Source organism: Typopeltis vanoorti, chromosome 8 (genome assembly GCF_054136105.1).
Source record: "Typopeltis vanoorti isolate ZY-2024b chromosome 8, IOZ_Tvanoo_1.0, whole genome shotgun sequence".
In the NCBI taxonomy this organism is placed as follows: domain Eukaryota; kingdom Metazoa; phylum Arthropoda; class Arachnida; order Uropygi; family Thelyphonidae; genus Typopeltis; species Typopeltis vanoorti.
In genome coordinates, this window is record NC_143556.1 from 76,471,221 (window position 1) to 76,487,263 (window position 16,043).

The window sequence follows — 16,043 nt, forward strand, 5'->3', positions numbered from 1 at the left end:
TAGTTGATGATTAAGCTAACTTTCTGAAAATAGAATAATTAAAAATAAATAAATAATTTTTTGTTCTGGCAAAAATCTGATATACAGAAATAATTGGCTTTAAATTAAAATTTAATTGGCTTGTGTTATTTATACTGTCACATTCTATTTTTTCTTTATTTTATTCAGTTTTTAATTAATGGCAATTAAATTGCTCCAAGTTTGTCTCTGAGAAAAGCAAAATTTGTATTTCTATTCATGCCAAAGTCACTTTTCTATGAATTAACATTTGTATTGAACTGATGGAATAATTACTTTCCTGTTCCGCTGAAATTTCCACAAGGAATCCTACGTCATAATTTCCATTATGTCTTAATAATGCCATGAATTATATTATGTTCTACAGATAAATTAACATGCTTCATTTGTGCTATAAATAACACAACGCGTTTCATGCCTCAGAGGTATTTTCCAGCAAGTAGGGTATTGACTAAGTTGGTATTGACTCTGCATAATGTTCAATTCGATACTAGGATTACCATAATAATAGTTTCGTAGAAGAGATCCACAATAATAACTGTGATCTTCAATATCGTATAATTAAACTTCTGATTTTCTTCCTTTTCAACTTCTCGTTATTTTTCCATTAGTGACAAGGTTCAAGCAAATAAAGCGGGTTAACAATTTACGATATCGGTTGAAGGACTTAACGGACTGCAAAAATGATTTATGACTATCGCTAAGGAAGGATTATTATCCCACAAAGTATAAATAAAAATGTTCGGGGATATGTAAACTTTGTGAAATCTACTTATATACAACACGCGATGAAGACGAAAAGAGAGGAAGATGGAAGTATCACCTAAGTTCTATTGATCATAAAATAGACTATTTGCGAGGAACCACTCAACACTTACTGATTCCTTAGAATCATATTGTTAATTAAATAGAAGGGCAATAAAATACTATAATTCAGGGACGATTGGAGTCAAATTTTATTTCCCATAAACATGGATTTAACTTTATCGGCAAAGTCTTACGCTAAAAAATAAAAATAAATAAATAAATAAAACTACTGTACTCTTATTTTTGAAGTATTTAGTAGTTTGCTTTTTTTTTTCTAACAAAATCATTTTTTGCAGACCGCTACAAGCAACCTGAATGTTTTCACGACCTCTAGAAGACCCTATTTTAATTATATAATCCTTTTCCTTTTAAATATAATCCTTTTAATCCTTTTCCTTTTAAATAATCCTTTTCTACCTAATAAAAGACAGGTCTCTCGTAATTTGTCAAAATATATATTACGGTTCCCCAGAGGCCAAACATTCGACTGTTTGATAATTTTTTTTTTTTTTTCAAATAACCATTAAGTTGAAATCATGTTACCGCCAGTGCCGATTTTGTGCTTTTGATATGCCTTTGATTTCATCAGTAAAACAAGGATGAATAAAACTACACTGAAAAGAGAAGGAATCAATTCAACAGAAGAGTGTCTACATATATATATATATAATTCATCCCATCTCATCTTCTTTATATCCTCTTTTACCTTGTGGTGTCGAGGGTTTATTAATCATCGGGCCTCAAACCGTTTACAGGATAGGGTGGTCAGCCCTACGCCCCGATGTATCCTATGCCTTATTTCTATACTACTCATGAATTAGTAGTATAGAAATATGAATAAATGAAAATCCCATAGTTTTATTTGTTCTGATGCATAACAAGTCAGAAGTTGTCCTCGGAATTAGGAGATATATGACTTTAGATATCCATCTTTACTTATAAATAAATGACAGAATTCTGTTTCATGGATGAAACAATGAGAATATACGAATGACGAATAACATTTCTGGCTAGATGGATAAAGCAAAATTGCTTTTCATATTCCCTTTTGTCTGTAATGAAAGAACTTTGAATGGAGTGTTTGTGAGCTATATGCTCGCAATTCATTGAGGGCAGTGAAGTTAGCTGTGTTCAGCTGAACTTAAGATAGACTTTGGTCTTTTATATTTGTAACTTTCCGCTTCATTATTTTCCGAAGCTTCCTTGATTAACGGGTTTGGATGATTGCTTGTCTTGGTAAAGAACTTCTCGGCTAGATTTAGGAGAAGGGAAGAGATATAAGGGATATTAACTTCTCTATGGAGAAGTTAATATCTGCGAGTTTCTAATAAACCAAGGGGCATCCAGAATCATCCTCAGGCACTTATTCTGTAATCTCTGAAGTTTCAGAATGTTTGTATTCGCGGTGTGGCTCCATGCGGGGGATGCGTAAGTGATGACCGGTCGAATTACCATCTTGTAAATTGTTAATTTTGTTTGTGTGTCCAGTTTACTTTGTCTGTTGATCATCTCCTGAAAGGTGTATTAATTTAAAATTATATAATAAAGTGTTGTTTGCTTTTTGTTAATTTCATTTTATTAAGTTTCATCTTAATTTTTTAATACTTCTGTTACGCTTGTTTGCTACTAACACTCTTATAAATTTGACATACTTTAATGGCAAAGACTGGTTAGCCATTTGTGTTCATAGAATATAAATGTGACAGATGTGGCGAATAAGTGGAATACCACACAAATATATTCTCAATTGGCCTGCGCCCAAGGGAGAAAAATGAAAATATTTTGCTGTTATGGCAAGTATTTACTTACAGATGGGGTTAATGATGCGTCCATTGGATGGTTTTTTCAGCAGCGAAGCAGTCAACACGAAAGAAACAATAGTCGTTTATTCTCTGAAAAGGGGTGTTTCACCCCTTGAAAGTGGGACAAAACTCCGATTTTTTACACTTATCTAGAGAACAACGCACCATGGGGGCTCACGGCTCATTGGTTTTGGTAAAAAGTTAAAGGGATGCTCTGAAAAACTCCCTTCGACCGCATATGTCAGTGAGGGGAGTGTTAGTATGATAAATATGTTAGTATGATAAATAAATAAAAAAAGATAGAAAGAAAAATAAATATTGTAAAGTGATCATTACCATAAAACTTTTTCTCAACTGTTCTACATAGCAACAATTATTTGTTTGTTTGTTTGATAAATATTACTTTTCAATTTTATCTTCGATTGTTGTTTCTTTGAGATGTTTAATGAGATTCGATTTAGTATTTTTATTGCTATTGTTTGCCATAATCCCTTAAGCGTACATTCGTAGAAAATATTTCCATACTTTTATATATATGTATAGTAAAATATTTGAACTAATTAAAATTTTTATATTAATTATACTCATAATCGAAATTTTTAATTTTTAATCCACTGCAACTGTTTTTACTAGTATAAACATTAATTAATTCACTAAAATTGAAATTTAAAAAAAGGGTCAATTTTCGATATATTTCTTATCACTTATTTTTTGCTTACAACATGCCGTCCTTGAAATCACAAATAATTATTTTATCAATACTCATATCTCCGTTTCTTTAATGAGTTTCTTAAAAAAATATAAAAAAAAAGATTAAATTGAAAAAAAAAATGAAAATTTTTTGTGATCGATTAGTGCGTTTATGACTGATTTTTTTTTTTTAAATTTAATTACAATAAAATTTTAAGACCGTAAACACAAACTCCTTAAATTATTGCCTAGTTTGCAATATTTATATGTCTTTGACGATTCATATTAATAAAAATAATAATAATGATAATTATAAAAACGAAAAGGCTTCAAGAAACTGCTTCAAAGGAGAAACTGGGCGAAAAGTTTGAAATCTCAAAGCCTTATCTTTTAACAACAATAATAAATGGCTAAAAATTAGAAGATAAAAATACACCCAAAAAGTCAAAAGTACTTGAACAATGTATAAAACCAATTGAATATTATCAGCAGATAATCAGGAAAATCTGATGTTCTTTTTAATGCAACAGTCGATCATGTGATTTTTAAAAAGGGACTTACAAAAAATTTCATTAGTAAATATTGTTATTAATATTTACTAATGAAATAATACGCACGCACACACACGCGCGCACACACATACACACACAAATATATATATATACATACATACATTGATTGTGTGAATTAAAGTCTCTCATTATTGGCCTTTTGAGTATAAAATTGGCGCTGAGATTCAGCAGAAAGAAGAGGATGAGGAAACAGAGTGAGATAGTAAAAGAGAAGAGAAAGAGGCCTCAGTTACCAGTTTAAGCTCTTGATCCACCGGGTACTTTTAAAATGGTCGCTTGACTTTTTACTCATTGAAGAAAAAGTCCCAAAAATGAAAAATATCCACTATTTTTACACAAAATTTTCATAATTTCTTGTTGTTGACATTTTCATACCAATTTTCTTCTATTTCTGTGAGACAGCATCGCGGCACATTTGTGCTAATATAATATATCATTACTCTAAAATAGTGGTTCTCAACCTTCCTATATCGCAATTCAGTTTTCATTGCTACTATTCCTCGTAACCTAGGTCCTAGGATAATCATAATAAACGACATCCTTTTTAAATATAATGTAAATGAAGCATAGTTTATATTTAGTTGAAATTAAATTTAGACATCATAATTGCATATATAGATTTTAGGTATAAAAATACAAAGTGAAAACTTCAAATTTATTAATAATTATGGCTTATTTTGCTTATTTTCAAAAGGTGTACCTCTCTTTTTATGGGGTATGAGCCGTTTGGACATACAGTCGTCTTCAGAGTCCAAGGGCAATGAAGTCTATGCCATGTCGGCTTTTATGTTTGCATCGGATTTCCTGTGTTGCTTTCTATTGGTGGGAATCTTGGCCTGATTTGCATTTTGTGGAGCTAAAGTTGAAAAACACTGGTCTAAAGGAAATACGCTGTGTTGAAATAAGTATTGGGACAATATTATATTTCAAAGAAACCTAAATCGCACATATCTCAATACCGTGTGGTATTGAGATGTGTACGATATTTCAATATCCTTTGTCCCTAATCATAATTTCAACCATTCTAAGCACACTGGCTGACAGTTTGCTATAATGAGTTAGGTATTTTGAACAGTTTTACCTTCAATATGACAACTAGTTCACGTACTGTCGATGGACGGAGTGGTCTGATTCATTTGACTCCTCAGAACAGATCATCCCAATGGGGATCTTTTCAAATGAGATGACGAGTATGTGCAGAACAATCGAGTTAGTCAACATGGATTAAGAGAAATGCTTGTTTGTTGAACGAGAAACGTGTTTCTTCCGGAAAACGTCCCTCCAGGCAAAAACCATTTGACAAATATATTTGGCTTTTGCCCTTTCAAGTTTTACACGCAAAACTCAGAGTCCATACCAGATGAAACAGTTCCATATCATCACACTTCTGTCACCAAACTTGACAACTTTACATTTGGAATGATGCACTTAGATCATACTCGTAAGGAGCTCGCCAGATATCCACCACATTAATCCTCTATTGATTGCCATAGACGATTCTTTTATATGCAGCAGACTTTCGATAAAAACAGAAATTATGCAGCTTTATGCAGTATCCTGCTGCTTACTTGAACAAGTACAGATTCACCTAGAGAGAGAGAGAGAGAGAGAGAGAGAGAGAGATGGCATCTTCACATTTCCATCGGCTAATGTGGCCTATAATTAATTTTGGGTAATATATACTTTTACCAACTTCACGACCGAATAGACAATAATGTGACATCTTATGACATCACCTCTGCGCATGCATCATTGGATAATAAGTATACAGATACCCCTAGATTTGACTGAACAGATGTTCAGTCAACTCTAGGGGTATATCTGTTTGCCTTATATATATATATATATATATATATATATATATATATATATATAAAGTTAGCCCAGTACTGAGTAAGCAGGAGGTTAGCTTTAATCTCCTCTGCTTGATAGGTATCACGTACTTTCCTCTCCTTAATAAAACATCATAAAGAGAAAATAGGAAACAATCCCTCTCTCCTCTGAATTTGCCAAATTAAAGGAATTTTTTTTTAAATAGAAAAATTAAGATAATTAACGGCTTTAGCCTGTTTTTGTTTAGGAGTGTCCCTTATATTTAATACATTGGCTAACATAACTCAAAAGGGGTATATATATATATATATATATATATATATATATATATATATATATATATATATATATATATATATATATATATATATATATATATATATATATAATTTAGGACATTACGGGCAAGTGTAGAAGGCAATTATGGCAGAATATTTATAGTAGGTTACAGAACGGGAATTTACATATAAATAATGAATTCCTCTGATAAGATATTAGTAATTTCGGTCCGTACAACATAGTCACAGCCTCCATTGATCAGATCATTTATAGTTCACTTGATTTTGTTCATGGATAAATATTCTCTGCTGATATTTCTTTGGTTCTTTTTGTTCACTAAATGAAGAACGCTTCTCCAGCAGTATCGAAAGAACGACTTGAGTCCTTTGGTTGGAAAGGCCTGCGTTTGAATCCCATACAAAATAAAAGAGGCACTGAAGAACTTCTGTTGTTGTAACAGAAAACGAGTTTGATAGTTTCATGAATAATTTTTCATTTCGGAAATTCGAGTCTCTTCTTATTTTACTTTATTTCTCGCTGAAAGAAAAATATTAAGTTTCATTTATTTATGTTTGACGTGAATTCAACCTACGAAAACTTGTATCGTATGTTAGTATATCGTACACATCTCAATACCACACGGTATTGAGATATGTGCGATTTAGGTTTCTTTGAAATATAATATTAGTATACGATAGTGTACATTAATTACATTACAGTGAACGGTGGTCATCTAACACCCGGACATCTTTCACCTAAAGAACAATCACAAGCATTCATGCTGACAGCAGGATTCGAATCCTGCTCAGCACGACTATTTTAGGTGCTTCCAACCAAACGTTGCACCAATTCGTATGCAATGAGTCTTATTCAGGTTGAGTGTACGTTAATGTTAATCTGGTGATATTCTTCTTTAACTGTGGTTCATGGTTGTGATCACCTACAAATATCTAAGTGATCACAAACACTTTTTCTTTATATTTGTTTGTAAATTCATGTTTCCTATCCTTCGTTTTTTTTTTTTTTTTTTAACCTTTCATCTTTTTATCCTTAAAAATGTAACTTTGTGTGACCAGTGAGCCAAATGAAATTACGATTTATTTTAGTTAACCATAATGAATGAAAGTAGCTTAGAATATAAACGAAACTTATTTCTAATTTCAATCGAAAACAATGTTTTATAACTATAATGACCGACATATTGATATTAAAAGGACAATTATCTAGTATAATTAGCTCAAATTTTGCTTGCGATTTTCTAGTGGAATTGAACCTGAAAAAGATGAAAAAGTGTCACAACTTCTCTTAAGAATTTGGCAACCAGTTGTGTAGCGTTCGGCGTAAGAGATATGCACCTCTAAAAAGTCTGAGTGACGAAGTGTCTTCATTTTATCATTTACATATCACACCGACAGAAGGTCACCTTGGATTCAACATCTGCTCCGGCCTCTGGCGTGATTTAGTTTTCCGATGATGGCACAATGTGATGGACACAGAATAGAGAGAGAGAGAGAGAGAGAAAGGGAAAGCGTGGTAGAAAAGGACGGGAGATTGTTTGCGTCAGCCGTCATAAATAAGCGGCCGTGTTATATACCTGTCACATCTAATGTTTTTATGACAACCCCAGTTAACAAGGGAGTCGTATCCTTCGCGAGCCAAAATGAAGGCGATGGACATCTCGATCAGCTTTCACCTCCGTGCTTGGCCTTTGCCTCCGAACTCCGGACTTTATAAAGCACCTTAATTATCATCGGCTGCCCTAAAAACTTTTTTATGGCAACATCCGAAGTTCCATAATTGTCGGACTTTTTCAAACGGTCTGTTTCTATATTCATTCTTTATCCATTCAAAATCAGCTGATGAGGGATTGACTTAGTTATCTCTTCGTTAATGTGATTTTTTGGTGTTCGTTGGAAAACTCTATTTACTTGCCTAAAATATGTTTTTTTAGGTAAGTAAATAGAGAAGGAACAAACGAAACGAGGGAAGAAACAAAGACTCATCAATATTCTATGTGTATTATCTGCTAATGCGATTCAACGGTGTAAATGTGAACAGAACAAAATAAATAAATAAATAATAAAATAAAATAAAATAAAAGAATTAAAGAAGAATAAAATGAATAAAATATATGCAAATTAACATCTATATCAGAGATTTATAAATAATAATAATAATAATAATAATAATAATAATAATAATAATAATAATAATAATAATAATAAACTGGTAACTAGTAGTGCCATCTGGTGACTTGTTGATGGCTAGAAAGGTTGATACCGATATGGTATGTATTTCAAATGACAAGATAGGTTGAAGAGGAATAAGAATTTTTTTAATAAATAAAATGTCAGTAATTGTTAACAGATGAGAAATAGTAAAAGTGGCATTGCATAGTACAGTTGTAAGACGAGTTGTATAGTTACATTCATTTTACTGCGATGTTCTTAGTCAGTGGTCTAATGAAAGCGATTTGCCTATTCATTTATGGTGTTGTTCGTATTTCATTTTCCAACCTTTCAGAAACCACTTTAAATGAAAAAGTAAACTTTGTTGTTGTTGTTGTTTTCCCGCAACATGCACGATTTGGCAATTCATCTAAAGTAAATTTTCACGGTTTATGAAGCGAATAAATAAGTTCATAATGAGATTTTTTTTTTTTTACCAGTATTATTTGCCTTCCTTACTAATATGTAAGGAAGGCAAAATCAGTGTATGAAAGGATGTCTGAACGAGTCAAAGGTAATTCCAACGAGCTCTTTAAGTACAGTATATGGCAAGTAAAAGGAAGAGTGATTATGGAGAATAATTTTGAAGAATGCTAATAACAGAAAGGTGACTGAACTAAATATAGTAGTTGAGGTACTGAGCTGATACACTTTGCAACAGTGTATCATCCAACTGGAAGTATTACATTAACAGATGCGACAAGGACTGATGTGAACACAAATATATATGAAGCAGAGATGCAGAGGATATTACAGTGCCTAGATGTGAATACAACAATAAGTTTAAATGGGATATCAGCTTACTTTTTTGCAACGAACTGGCAATGACTGATTGGATTGTTTCAACTCTAGTAGGTTCCTAGGAGAGAGAAAGAGGCCGGGGAATTGTTTCCGTTACATCAGGAGTGTCAAACTCAATTGATCCGAGAGCCATCTGCCATAAAAGTGCATCTCAAGTGTCCTGCAAAAACATTTTCGACTAAAAAAACTGCACTAATTAGAATCGAAAGAAAGTGAAAGAATTAGTATAACTGGAAAATTAATAATGAAAATTTTATTTATTCTAAGTCGTTACACGACATAAAATAATAGTATAATGATTGTGACAACTCAAAAAAAAAAAGAATATTTTTATTATATTAATATTTACAATAGATAGCATTTAAACCAAATTAAACCGAAATTAAATTTTATTTGAACAAACCAAATATCTATGCAGTCTAAAAAAGTACAAAGTCTCATTAATAACCATCTCAGTTGGGAACACCAACTTCTTTGTATTTCTCTTTTAGAATGGAATCATTTTGGAAATCAAAAAGTTCCATTTGAATACAGAATAGGGGCTTTTTCGAAATTAAAGGACCTGTAAAAAGGAAAAAGTTCTTCTTGCTGCTTAAAATCTTTAAATTGCCTATCAAATTCTTCTTTAATATTTTCTAGTTTGGGGCAATATTGAGAAAAGATGAAACTTTGATTCTTATTGTTCAACTGTTCACACGTAGGAAAGTCATTTAGAATATTCTCTTTCAAATGATTTTGAAACAAAACCAATTTACATCTAAAACTTGCCAGTGAATCATACATGGGTGTGTTATTAACTGATCTTTCCCCTGAAGTTTGACATTTAAATCATTCAAATGTCCTGTAATATCAACTAAGAATGCAAGATCTTGTATCGATGTCTGATCATTAAAAATGCAACATCATGATTTTTCATTTCTAGAAACAATTTAATCTCCTCTAAATGTAGAAAAAAGCTTTTCAGAACTTTATGACAAAATAACCAACGAATCTCTGTGTAATAAGGGAACCCTTAAAATTCACTCTCCAAGTCTTTAAGAAATTGTGAAAACTGGCGGTCACTGAGGCCTGGATGGGATGAAGTTCACAGTATTTGTCACAGGCTTGAGTACGATGCTCATTTCCAATACTTTGGAGCACAGGACCTGCTGATAAATAATGCAGTGGAAAGATTGCAATTTTGGAGTGTCTGGATACATTTCCTTTAACTTTGCTGCAAGTCTTGGTACAAAACCTTTATTTTTGCCTATCATTGCTGGATCACCATCGGGTGTCACAGCTGTGAGCCTGTTCAGAGAAAGTTGGTATTATTCCAAAATTCTCCACAAGGCGTCATGTCTTCTTCAGCAAATTTCTACTCCTGTAGTGGTTCCATGGTTGGGTATCATTTTCAAGAACTCTTCAATAATATTCATATTGTCGTCACAAGCCCGAAGAAACAGCAGCTTAAGTCACATCGTGAATTTCGAAACTTTCGTCAAGTGCAATTGAAAAGCACTGTACGTTTGTGGATATTTCTTGCAACTGGTCATGCAGATTATCTGCCATTTCGGTTCTTTTTTCGATCACAGTATTTCTGGACAAAGAAATATCGCGAAATTCTTGCACATTTTTGGGACAGACGTTTACGGCTGCTTTTATCATACCAAGGAACCGTCACTAAAAGGTTTGGAATGTTTCGCCACAATAGCTGATTTAACAACTGGCTCTCACTGCTGATTCATTGTCTTTCATAATTTTTGAAAATAATTATTGTTGACTTTGAAGTGAATTCTTCATACTTTTTAATTTCAGTTTATCCTCAAAGCGTGAATATTGTTCTTTGTGAATTTTATTAGTGCTTTTTTATGTTATATTTTATTTTTTTATTGTAAAAGGCAAGGAATAAAAAAAATCATTAGCTTGCTATGAAGAAATTTTGTGTGACAAGAAAAAGACATTATGCTGTCAGACGAATCTATTAGATTTTATGAAACCATTGACATCAAAATAACTTTCTTTTTTTATGTACAAAAAACTACAATTATATTTCTTAAAAAAATATAGGTGTTTTTGTAAACCTTTGGTCCCAATTAATTAATATTTTGTATGTTTGTATATATAAATTACATGCAAAATTATACCCCGAGTTTTGCGCGTGAAATATATTCACGTCTGAGCTACTTGTATACAGAGGCTAATGACTTCATACCACTTAAAACCAAGTATAAAATTTCTTGGTATCTTTAACGTATATTACACCAAAGTTTAAAAAAAAAAATAAAAAAAAAAATAACTTTCCACATCTTTCTCTCATCCAGAGATTTTTATTAAGGTCAAGCACCGATAGGGAATGGAAGAATTCAAAAGTCCTTTTTAGGACTTCCAGGGTAACAAATGGCAATGTTGTAGCCAATGAAGTTTTAACTGAGGCTCAGCTATTGCCGTTACCCAGCCATGACTAGAGCTTTTTAGCTCAATAACACTCCAATCCACACAGATTTTCTTCATTCAGATGACGGAATAAAGAGTCAAGGACTCAGTCCATCGCCCAGTTCTTTTAAGAACTTTAAGAATATAATCAAATTTAAGTTAATTCTGGAATTTATGAAGATGAGCTATTTCTCATACATATTATATGAACTATATCCCATACATATTATATGAACTATTTCCCATATATATATATATATATATATATATATACTCTCTCTCTATATATATATATATAAAGATAAGCGGAAATTTGAAACGATTTTATGTCACGTTTTTTGTGTTACTGGCTTACCAGCTCGGAACTCTGGGGATTGGGCGCCGTAGAGAAGAACTATTTCCCATAAGAGGCATAATTTAAGTCCATCTTTCCTATTTAGATTCGGTCGATGTAGCAAGGTCTTACGACTCTCCATGTATACATGTTCCAAGAAATTATTACTTTTATGAAGAACTTTAATTTTCTCCCCAAAAAACTGGTGATAGCATGCTCCCCAAGTCCCGATTGCTCTGGCTCAAGGAACATGAACATAGTCTTCATGTTCATCACGACGCAAGGCTGCAGATCTACCTGTTTGTCCAAAACCTGGAATTTGAATTTGATTCCAAAACCTGGAATCAAATTCCTTGCCACAGAGGCAAGGAATTTGAATTGATATACTCCAAGATTGTCTAAAGGCAGACGTTTATTTTTAGCTGGGTAGAAAAGTAGATAACTGGTTAATGGGATGTAGGGCACTTGTAGGTCAACGATCTAAGTAGTTTGGCCATTCCTTCTGAACACCTTTAACACAGGGAATAGTGACACAACTCTTTGATGAAGGCCCATTCAAATAGAAAAATATACACATCACTAGTAATAAATGGAACAAAATTTCTTGTATAATATTACATAATGAATAATTATTTTTTTATATAATAAATAAAAATAAACAACTAAATAATAAACAGTGTGAATATGTTTTATAATTATGTTGAACTAGTCAACTCGGAAGTAGACTAATCAATGTGAAAAGTTCTACACAAACGAGATTCTTTTCTTACACCGTATTAATTCACATAAAAAATATTAATATTAAATGAACGATATTTTACTTTTTTCTTATTCCATTTTTAAGAAGGTTTATAAATATAAATCTGAGCAGGTCTTGATTACTCTAATTATTCACATCTATTTAAAACATTAAATTGCTGATGATTATTATTATTTAGCAAAAATTTCAGAATATATCGCATATGCAATTTTATTCTTGGTTGGTAGATGGCAGTAGTGCATTAGTGACCAGTCTCAATCATTTCTCTTATCCCCCCTCCTACTATCCCCTCCCTTTTAAAGTACTTTATTATACATTGTGTTTCTCGCTGAAATAGAGTTCTAGCTGTTAGTCCAGTAAATGAAGGTGAAGTTTGTATGCTGCATCTTTCTCAGTTGTTAATGCTACAACAACAATGTTGTAAGAGATTGGCGGAGTTGAAAGATTCTAGCGCCATCTACTTTTACTAAAAGAAACTGAACTTATTTTTAAAAAAAATCGAATTATTGTTCTTTCTTCAAATAGGCAAAGTGTCAGTATCTTGCCTTATAATGTCTTTAATAAGACTTTAATGTGACAAAGAGCATTATATTTCATAATGCTCTTTGTCATAAGAATAGAAGACTTCATAATATATTTCGCTTCTTATCCTAAAATAGGATAAGAAAAATAGCTTTTACAATGGATTAGCGAAAATATTTTTAAAGTTTCGATTGACAATTCAATCCTGTTGAATTTCCAGAATGGGGACGTAATAGCTACGCTTATTAAAAGCTACGGTATAACTAATTTTATGAGATTTATATGAACCAAGTCAATTGCATTATATATAAGTATAAGTATTTGACTTAAAATTATGAAAAATAAAATGAGAAAGAGAGTTGAGAGATAATCGCACGCATAAAATATCTTTATGGCGAAACATTAATAAAGAAATGTTTTGTCATAAAATTGTGTACCCTTTAAAGATTTAGCGTTCATTGTGCTATCTATAGAGGTTACTGGCCTAGATTTGCATACGTAATTATTATTAGTAGTAATCATAAGGCAATACAGTTTAACAAAAAAACAGAATGGGTGGCACAGTTAATGACGTATGCATTCCACACTTTTATAGAGTCAAATTTAGAGAAATGCTAGAGGAATATATGTTTACATGACCCTCTTAAGGCAAAGATTAATATGTTTCATGGGATTTTTCTGTAGAATATTGTAAAATTCAATACAGTGAAAACCAGAGAAGTTCAGATTTGAATTGAATGACGTCTATTTCAAGGGGTATTAATTAAATAAATAAACACTAATGAATTATTAATTAATAGTTATCAACCAATTTATCAATCTATAAAATTAATAACGTTATTATATATTAATAATACTTATTATTATACATTACTAATTATTACATGTCTCTTTAGCCTGCGGAAATGACGTTTACATTGCGATAGGCTACCCGAAGCAAGACCTTTTTAAGTTCATTCTCGTTGCTATCAAGAAGAGCTTTCTTCTACCAATTCCTCAGTTAGCCGATGTCTGGAACAGGCAAATAGAGTTTTGACTTCTGAAACATCTCACGAAAGTTGAATGTAGAACTCACACGATTGTTAACAAACCAACTGTTAAGATTCAGGGCCACGAGATGGCGCCAGTTGCTACAGTACTCTTTCTCCTGAAAAGCTTTGAGTTATTGATAATTCAGGCTTTAGAACAGTGGTCTCCAACCTTTTCGCCGTGAGGGCCACATTGGGTACTTCAGCACTGTTCAGCGGGCCGTAGTAAAAAAAAAAAAAAAAAACTCTAGAACTAGATATATGAGTTTTATTGAAAGCAGATAAAAACTGATTACAGAGTATGCGAGATTAAATTATCGTATATTAATGACAACGAACACTATCAGCAAATTCTCATATTTTTAATACAAATTATAATAAAACCATTAATGTGAATGTTGTAACTGTTTGTGTTTTTAAAATCTTATTAAACTCAGGTTAAAATTTTGAAGCGCTAATTACAAGTAGCGATTTCAAATGTTCATCAGATAAATTTGCCCTGTATTTTGACTTGATATATTTCATTCGGGAGAAAGTTTGTTCGCAAAGATACGTTGTCCCAAAAATAGAAATAAATTTACAAGCAAATTTCTTCAAATTTGCAAAATCCAATTTTTTTTTTCTTTGTTAGTCCATTTTAACCGATCTTTTACAGTCAGAAAGATCGTAACTTGGATTACGGTTACTTTTTGCTATTCGGGAACATATTTTGAACACACTTTTAATTAATGCATTTGAAATCTCTCAACACCCCGTGTTTTTTTTTTTTTTTTGCGGATTCTTATTGAAAAATTAGTCCAATTGGCAGGCGGCCGGATAAAATCATATCGCGGGCCTCATCTGACCGGCGGGCTGTAATTTGGAGACCCCTGCTTTAGAAGACGGATGTCACGAGAGTTGTTGATCTCCTTACAGGTTATTTGGAGAAAAATTGTCGATAGGAATTCAGTAATAGTCTTGAAAAAAAGTTAATTAAGGCTAAAGAATCCTTGGCTCTACTTGGGGAATAAAAGGTGTTGGAGGATTTTATTATATATTAATTAATAATATCATTAATAGTATTATGTCAATATCAATTATGATATATTAATTAATTAATATTATTGTCATATATTAATAACCAACAATATTGATTGAATAACACATTAATTAATATATAAACATATTATAATCATAATCTTTATATTTTTAAATATAAATATATATAATATATAAATATAAATATAATTTTGCAATTATATTTATATAGACAAAGTGGATACTAGATCCAACATTATTTCAAATCCGAATGTTTGTAGAATCTTTCGTAAGTTGACTTGAGAGCTTACGAGAATACAATCGTAAGCTCTCAAGTCAACTTTCATAGTTTCTACAAAATTCGGCTTTGAAATAATGTTGGATCTAGTATCCACTTTGCCGATGTAATTTTGCATTAGCGAAATGAAGCCTTACGGCTCTTCCTTTAGTAATTACAATATAACAATATTGTAAAATATTGTAATATAATATATGTAAATCGGAAGTACAGTATTGTATATGAATTTATTATCAGTGTTATTGTGATTTTCTGAAAATTCATGTATTCTTTATAAAATAATATGTAAAGTATTTTATTAATAAGATTAACAAAGTATTTTTAATTAATTAACGAGTGTTAAAAAATTTAATGTTAAATATCAAGATACCTTTTTTTAATCATTACATATGAAATATATATAAGCAATCATAAAAAATTTTCTGTGGGTGCATTTCTTATTAAGAATTAAGATAAGAGATTATGCTGGTAGGTTCTCTTTTGACTTAGATCAGTGTGTAGTTTTAAGTTCGCGTTTTTTTTCCGTGAAATAAACTGAGCATCTGTTCATAACCGTTGATATCGGTACAAGTCCCATGGGCCTCACGATATATATATATATATATATATATATATATATATATATATATATATATATATATA